This window comes from Chelmon rostratus, chromosome 3, assembly GCF_017976325.1.
Source record: "Chelmon rostratus isolate fCheRos1 chromosome 3, fCheRos1.pri, whole genome shotgun sequence".
NCBI classification, from domain to species: Eukaryota; Metazoa; Chordata; class Actinopteri; order Chaetodontiformes; family Chaetodontidae; genus Chelmon; species Chelmon rostratus.
The window spans coordinates 19,199,108-19,207,987 of record NC_055660.1 but is presented as its reverse complement, the minus strand read 5'-3'; the positions used below and the strand labels follow the sequence as shown (position 1 = coordinate 19,207,987).

The 8,880-nt window shown below is 40.9% G+C and overlaps 1 protein-coding gene across 1 annotated transcript in view; it reads left to right on the top strand.

Moving 5' to 3' along the window:
* Positions 1 to 1,555: 1,555 nt before the first annotated feature.
* Positions 1,556 to 8,880, top strand: part of evi5l (ecotropic viral integration site 5 like) — a 41,317-nt gene continuing 33,992 nt past the window's right edge. The window contains exon 1 of the mRNA XM_041966371.1: positions 1,556 to 1,615. The gene's annotated coding sequence lies outside the window, so the exon portion shown is untranslated. The remainder of the gene's footprint in view (positions 1,616 to 8,880) is intronic.

Below are 8,880 nucleotides of genomic sequence, written 5' to 3'. Positions count from 1 at the left end.
TTACTATATTACACGTACAACTGCCTTTTTCTTTACCATGTTCTTGTCATACCTGATCCTTCTTTATATGACTGAAGTTCTGTGGTTAATACGTTCAGTGAATGAGCTGAAGGTAGGTTTGTGGTCAGCTTTCTAGCATAAGTCTACTCCTAAGGCTTAGTGGACTGTAACCCATGAACATTAATACATTTTCGATGTGTGGCAAGGAAAAAAATTAACAAGACAAACTCTTTCTTTCAGGGTGTATACATATATTATCAATGCAGCGACTGTGGTGGAATGTAATTTACATTAACATACAGGTGCAGTTTTAAGGTACTTACATATTTCTTTTTCATGACACTTTATGGACTACTTCTATGTCACCACAACTTAGAGGGAAACATTGTCTTTTTTTTTCTGCTACATATTTGATAGATACGTTCACTTTACAAATTAATATTTACATATGAAACATTAGATTGTAAAGTACAATTTCTTGTTGATTGACTGATTTAATTACCCACGATTATATACAATATGCTCTTTAAAATGCTACTTATACATGAATGAATCAGCGATAATAATCAAATAACTTTTACTTTAGTACATTTTACTGAGTACATCTTGTTGATGATACTTCTGAAGTTATACTTCAATAACGTTATCAATGCAGATATTTTTACTGTGTGGTATAGCTGCATTTTATTACGTAAAGGATTAGAGTACTCCCTTCCCTCATTACTGTGCAGTGAAAGGCTACCTGCTGCCCACCTCAGGACAATTTCCTGTCAGTTTACACTGAGCAGGTAACTTTGGCTGTCAGCAAAATCCGTGACCATAGCAAAAATTAAATTGAAAGTAAAATAAGCCATTCATTTTTTTTCCATTCTCTCCTTTTAGATAAGAAACAATACTTAACTATAATCTGGTATAATCAATCACAGAACCAGAGATTCACTTAAACTGTTACATATAACGCATTTGTCACATAATTAATCATTTAGCTGTCATAAACACACAAACCCCTGTAAATCCGCTGAAGCAGACACCGCTGTATGACACCTGCGTGGCCTGCCTTCCCGCAGAATAAAGCTCTATCATGATTGGCCCTCTCTGTTGCCGTTCCAAAGGGATCCCGCGGTCTGAACAGGCCATTGGTTCGCGATATGTCGATCACATCTCGTTTAGCAACCTGATTGGCGCGCCCCTCCTCGTGCTCAGCAGAGGGCACTGAACGCCAGCCATTCTGTGTGATTTACTCGCAATGATTGATGCTGCCGTTTATACCACATCCGCGTTGAACCGTCGGCTCCGTCGCACGGCTGTCATGTTTGTTTTGGTGGATCACCGCAGAAGTATTTTACTGCTGTAATTTCTGTTTACACGCATAAACACGCGCGCACGTACACGAGCCTTTCCGCGTACAGAGGCTCGCGACCAGCTGTGCGACGCGGCGCTGCCTCCCGGTTGAACGGCGGCAGGAGGATGTCACTGCCTCGGACGCTCTGTCTGTATTTTTCCTCGTTGGTCTGTAACGATTTTAATTAGCTGATAGCGCACGTTTGACGTTTACGACGGACTGGTGTGGCAGCGACGATAAACGCACCGCTCTGAGTATGGAAAAGGAGTCCAGGTAAGCGTTTGGGCTTTTATTGGTTTATAGGTGTTTATTTTTACATGGGATATCAATATTATCGTGTGGAGCCCATTGACGGGCCCGAGAGCTTATTAGATTGTACCAATTCAACGTGAAAACTAACATAGCAGCATAGGCCCACATAGCAAAATACTGCTCGCTGGTCGTGGTTATCGAAGCGCCGTCAACAGCAGCTTCATCCGTCTGCTCCATTTATCGCTATGTAAAATTCCAGTGTACGGCATGCCAGCGGAGACACGGCCCATTCATTAGCCCATAAACCATATTTATTGCTACACCTTAGCATGTTGCTCTGTGTAATGTCCGTGTTGTCTTCACTCGGCGGCCCGTCCTCATTTTTAACGCCGTTATACAATCGTGTTGTTGTGGGAAGCCGGGACATTTGGTGCCGCGAAGAGCGGATGATGTGTCATTTTGGCCACAGATGCTGATCCAGCCGAGCCCAGAGTCGACTGCAGAGCTTGTAGGCCTGTTGTTCAGGCATCCTCGAGCAGCAGCATGCCGGGATAATGAGCTGTCACGTCCAAACAACCCAGTCGATGGGATTACAGGCTCCTCAAGTATGAAACTGCAGGACAAAGGGTTGAAATGTCACTGTCATCGTTCATGAATAGCTGTTTTCTTCTGAACTGCAGTGCTTGGATGTGGCTTCTACCTTGTGTCCACCTGTGCGTCGCTATCCAGGTGATTGTTGAACTGTCCTTAACTGTTAATCCAGATGGTTTTACTGCATTCATCCAATCAGAGAGGGGTTTGCAGGTAAATCCCTTTAAATAACCTTAAATAGGCCTGTAAGACAGGGAACCTGCACTACTCTAAACACAGAGGACTAAAACAACTGAGTTAAGTGACTCTATGTTGTAATTCTACGCCAGGCACATATCATTTTTACCTCCCAAATGGAATAAAAAGTGGGAACTGACATAGTTTTTGGAGTGTGCTGTTGAAAGATTAAGGATACAGCTGACTAGTCACAAAATGGAAGAGCTCCTTCAGGCGGTTATCTTTTTTAGGCAGGGGGAACTATTCAAGGAATTAATTATCTTACTCTGTTGATTAGTAATTACGGTGTAAATGCCCCATGACTAAGGCCATGTAGCACTGAGTTCATCATATCATCATGAGATATAGTGAGATTACTCTCAGGCTTATCTGTGAAATCCACTCACTGTGCGAAAGGCACCTCACACGTTTTCCCTTCAAGGAAACAGGTATCTGATTCTCACATCCTGGTGACCTTGTTTTTATGCGCCGCAGCCTCGAAACTTCTTTATCTGATCCAACGATCGCATGCGCACACACTAAAGATTGCATACGACGATCTGTGACACACCAGCACACCCCATCTCATTCCTGCTAACCTTTTCCTCTGTGCTCTCTGCTGCTGCTGCCACATTATTCATCTGGTGAGAGAGTGGCAAGCTAATAGGCTCTGGACAGCATCGTCAGGATAAACAGTCTTTGAGTCGTGCGTGCACTTGTGTGTATGTGCTTGGATTTGAACGTGGATTTGAGTGTGTGCACGCATGTGTGGGTAGCCTACAGCAAGAACAGGAGGGATATTATCTTGCAGACGTCTCCCTGTACTGTACAGTTTGCCTGCCTGCTGCTGTCCAGGTTTCTTATCGTCTGCCTCTGTGTTTGGTTGTAGAACAGGGACAAACTGGGGCCACATGTTCAGGTCATAACAAGGATGGACTGATAAATTTCCCTCATGCCAAAAGCAGGAATAGCCTTTGATAAAATTTTGCAACTAAGGGGTGATGCTACGTCTTTTTCCTGAGCTTGCAGTGAGATCTAACATTCACTCCATAGTGGCTGAATCCAGCAAGAAAACCCGAGATGAATAATCAAAGAGGAGCATTATGACTTTTTAATAAACTTGCAATTGTAACCGCAGTAGGCAATCGTTATTATATGGAGCGCTGTTAACATTGCATATGTTCAAACGTCTGTATGCTCTGTTTTCCAGTGTCAAGGCAGTGCTGCTTAGACACATCAGCTACTGTAGTGCAAAAAACAATTGCACAATTCAGTTTCATATTGCTACTCAGCAGCTTCATTTTGCCACTGAAAAGCCCTCAGATGCTCTTTCTGTTCCAATGAAACATTTCTTTGTTAAAAAATCTAAGATTTATTAATTGATGATCAGGTTAATCTGTATGTTTTCCCAAGTGGTGGATGGCTGTTCCCCAAATATCCATTCTATGAGTGGTGGTGGCTCCCTAATTGAAGTACAAAACTATGAAAAAAGATAAAGATACAATTTGTCGTTATATACAGTATAGATTAATCTGAGGATTACTCAATCAGATGATCAATTGTTTGGTTTGTAGCATGTCCCCTGGCCCAAGGTGACGTCTTCAGATGTCTTGTTTTGTGCAACCAGCAGCCCAAAAGCCGAAAAATTGTCCATTTACTGTCACATAAGATTAACAAAACCCACAAAATACACACATATTTGAAATAAAAACTGTTGCCTATTAATTTTCTGTTTAATCAACTAAACATTTCAGCTCTAACATACTAAATGTTGGAAGATCAAGCCTTTTTTTCACCATCCACTCAGAGTGAAATTTCTACTGTTTAAAAGGAGGATTTTTGAAGCCTTCGGTGTCAGCTGTCCCGGCTCATGCTGGTCTGGCTGCAGGTTGGCTGGCGTGGCGCTGGCCTGGCCTGGTCTGTGTGCACGGCACTGCACTTCATCTCGTTTGCTGACACATGGAAACAGGGAGCAGCTTGATGACCTGGCTGCTTCGGTTCAAGCTCACTACAACTGCAGCTCTCTTCCCTCTACTCTATTGTTCTTGTCGGCTGCAGATTTGTAACTGGATCTGTGTCGCCCTGCAGATTTTACACTCACTGAATCGTGATGCCATTCTTAGATTGCTCCATGTTGGATTTACGTTTCTAGCGGCATGCAAATGATGCTCAAACAGTGAGGCAGAAATATGCACAAATGCTGGAGAGGAACTCTGTTCAAACCCATTTTTAAGTAATTTGAGCTCTCCTCTGAATATTGCCCTGCTTTCTATTCATTCATCTGTTTCAATACTAATTTGATCTGTCTCCTTGCCCAGCATTGCTTCCCAAGGCAGCAGCGGAAGAAGAACTCAGATCCTTAGCACCAGTACAACAGTGTAAAAATAATTAAATACAAGTAAAAGTCCTGCATTCATTCAGTTTTACTAAAAGCTCAGACGTATAAAATGTACTCAGAGTATCAAAAGTTAAAGTTCCTCAGGAAACTGGCACTTGTGACTAATTTATGTTAGATTACTAGATTGTTCATACTGATGCATTCATGTGTAAGTAGCATTTCTTTGTGGTAGCTTGTTGAAGTGGAGCAAGTTTTAACTACTCTATATACAGTTCAGTCCAAGATTGCAAATTAATTATTTTTTTTGCTTTATTGTGAAATATTGTATATATATATATATATATATATATATATATGTGTGTGTGTGTGTGTGTATATACATATACACATATATATATGTGTGTGTGTATATATATATATATACACATATATCATGATAGTGATCTTACCAGACCTCTGTAGCCCGCTCCTTCCAGCTTCATCATTACAATGATATATATATATATATATATATATATATATATATATATATATATATATATATATATTTACCACTTTAGGCTTCAAACAGTAACTGAAAGGAAACTGAGAAGAATGTGTCTTTAGTGGAACTGATGACAACTCACAGACATCTGAAACATAACAAGGACATTTTTAAAGTTGTCACAAGCCAAAAGGGTTTGGAGCAACTGTTTTAAACTTTAAAAACACATTGTATTTTATAAGATTATCAAATGTTCTCTCATGTTTAATCTTAATCTGAAAAGTAACTAATGCTGTCAGATAAATGTAGTGGAGTAAAAAGTACTATATTTCCCTTTGAAATGTAGTGCAGTAGAAGTATCAAGTGGAATAAAATGGATAAACTCAAGTATCAATACATTTAACCACTGTCCTTAGCTATTAGTCTATTACTAAACAGCAAGGTCAGATATTTCCCAAGCAGTACTTTACATGCTCATGGCTTCAATTACCACCATTTCTGTGACTTCTGAAGTAGTCAGGTACAAACACACTGCTTACCTCCACAGAGCATTTCATCAGCGAAGTCAATGTATTATTACTGTTTAAAATGAACATGAGGGAATGATTAACTGCAGGGTAAATCTGTGGGAGTATGATTAACAACACAGACGTGTTACTGAGTGCGAGACTGAGGCATTTTGAAACCTGTGTATCGTCACGCTGTGGCTGTTTACGGTGCTTCCTTTGCACAATCAATTTGTAACATGATGTGTCAGCTAATGGCTCGTCAGTTTGGGTGTGCTTTGGGGTGAACAATGTGGAAGTTAAAAGGTTTTAGTAGCTCAAATTAGGTGGCACAAATATGTTTTCAGATTAGATTAGTTTATTAGGTACAGTTTGATTTGCTTTCTCATTTCCTTGGTAGGCTTGAGGTAATTATGAAATATAAGAAAATAAGGCTGCAAAAAAAATCTATTGAATGGATTCGTAGAGTTTGACGGTTCCCTCCTGTCAGCCATTTCTAAGGCAAACAACAGTCTGTTATCAGAGCGGGTGATTAAACAGCAGCTCGGCTACTGATCAGTGTTCGTGACGGCGCTGGTGGGAAAGAATGAAATGGAAAGATAATATAATGAATGCAGCGGGGAAACTAATGTCAGTCATTGTCATTGCTGCAGCATCACACTAAGCAGTGGCTGTGTGCCTGCGGTAGCACCCAGTTGGTGGCAGTTATCCTCCATGGCACGCTCATGTAATCCTGTTTTGAGATTAGAGAGCGATTAGTGAATGTTACAGTCTGCTTTATCATGCATTTTTTTGTTATAAAATATTAGATAATCTGTAAGGTTATTGGTGCTAATGCACTGACCATTCATTGGTAGAAAAGAGCAAAACAGGCGCCTGTACTTGAAAGTAATTGATGGGTTGTGGGGATGGCTATTTCTAGACTATTTCCTCTCATAGTGGCAGTCAGGGGAGCCAAATCATCTGGAGAGGGATACAGTACTAACTAAATTTAGAGCAGGAACGCATTAGTCATATAAAGTGAATGTGGTTAGTGGATTTAGGGAACCAAGTATGGAAAACATTTCGTCGCCAGTGTTGCTTCGATTGCCCTAAATGTGTCTCCTCTTTCACTCAGGCTTAATGTCACACTAGATTCTTATTGGACTGATCCCAGAAAACATTTGCTGCTCAGCAGGAACATAAGAGAGCGACCAATTACTCCCCAATAATCTGTACAGTGCAGTTAGTACATGAGGGCTGCTTGCAGAACATGCTGTCATTGTAATGATGAAGCTGGAAGGCTGATCTCGGGGTAATAGGTAGTCATTCATTCCCAGCACACAGAGACATGAACATAAACTGTGGCTTCAGATTCACCATAGAATAACTCAAGTATCAGTAGTGGATGAAGTATTCAGCTCATTTACTGAAGTACAAATACCACCATATAAAAATAATCCATTACAAGTTAAAGTCTTTCACTCAAAATTTTACTTAAAGGGAAACTCCACAAATTCTACACATCAGTGCCCCCTACAGGTTGTTGGGAGTATTTATGCCATTTGAAAAGGTTGAATAAAGCCTTTTGCGGCTCCAGAGAGATGTCCTCATGTGATGTCACTTGAGTCAGCCTCAGCTGAGGTTGAGAACTGCAAGTTTAAAAGTGAATCAAATCTGGGCATGTGGACTAAGACAGAAGTGATCTTACCAGACCTCTGTAGCCCGCTCCTCATCCGTGCTTGAGGCCAGCAGCTCGAGGATATATAAGCGAGTACTGGCATAACACACCCAACTCTGAGTTGAATTAAGGGTGATGAAGGCAACAGGTTTTGACAAGGAAAAAGCATATGTGGAATAAGAAAGATTATTTAGGAATCCAGCAATGTTTTGAGGAGTGCAACGTTAAATACCTTAAGTAAAATTAGGCCTACAGAATAATTTGCAACAAAATGTAAAGGTATGCATTGTGCAGAATTGTTGTGCTAATTTTAACTGTACTGGACTCATATAGTGTTGGGCAGTTTAATTGATGAGAAAGCATCATGTTTTCTAAACTGATCAAATGTTTTGTGTGTAAAATCGTAATCTGAAAGCTAACCGGTAACTAGAAACGCAGCATAACGTAGCATAAAATGGAAGACTAAAGTACAAGTACCTCCAAACTCTCTAGTACATATTCTTAGTTACTTACCGCCACTGTCAGACAGATGTTAGGTTAGGTTAGGTCATTTAAAAGTCTGCTTTCATCATACACAAATTGATTGGTATGTGTTTTACACACCATTGCCCTTGTGCACAGTATGTGGAGTGTGTTCAACTTGTCAATATGTGCAGTCATTGGCTTTAGCTAATTTAGCCATTCTGATCCCAGTTATGGCTTTCACAAACAGTGAGGGAGAGACCTTTGAACAGCAATATCAGAAGAAAAACACATCCCTCTTTTACAATGGGACGCTTTGAGCAACGTCGAGCCCAACAGCAGTCACAAGGACAGCGAGCCCAGTGGATGAATAGCGTGGAAATGAACAGTCCACGTGTCAGTAACCAAACATGAGATCATGAGTTGGAACAACAGCGAGGTTAGCAGCTACGGATTAAGGAAGGGGTCGCCCTTAATGTCAGGGCAGGAAGGCCCCGAGGGTGAGACATCACATACATAGACGGAGGGGGGAGGAGAAGAGGGAGGGGTGACACATCAGCGAGGCCGCAATCACAATGAAAACTAGCTGATTTCTCTGGTTTTCTTTAACAAAATGCTGGTCAGGTTTTTCCATTTTTGTGTGTCTGTGTATGCCTCAGACAGAGTGTGATAGCATGAAATATCACCATATGACTTTGCTTAGTTAGCAGACAGGAAAATATGGTCGGATCTGCTCTTGGGGGGATGTTGTGAAGAGATCAAAGGGGCTATCTGCTTTTTTTTTTTTAAATCCTCCTTTTTTTAATTGCCCCAGGCCAGCTCAGTGTCACCAAGACCAGATGGAGACTGTGAAAAGCTTCTTTACACCGATGAAAAGTGTTTTGTAAATCGGACACATCCTGCATGCAAAAAACATATATGAGAGAATACGTATGAGAAAAGAGGACATGAGTTCATGTTGGATGACTGGAGGTGTGGAGTAGGGGGACAATAGTGCTGTCTGTTTCTTAGGCAATGTGAGCTCAGAGA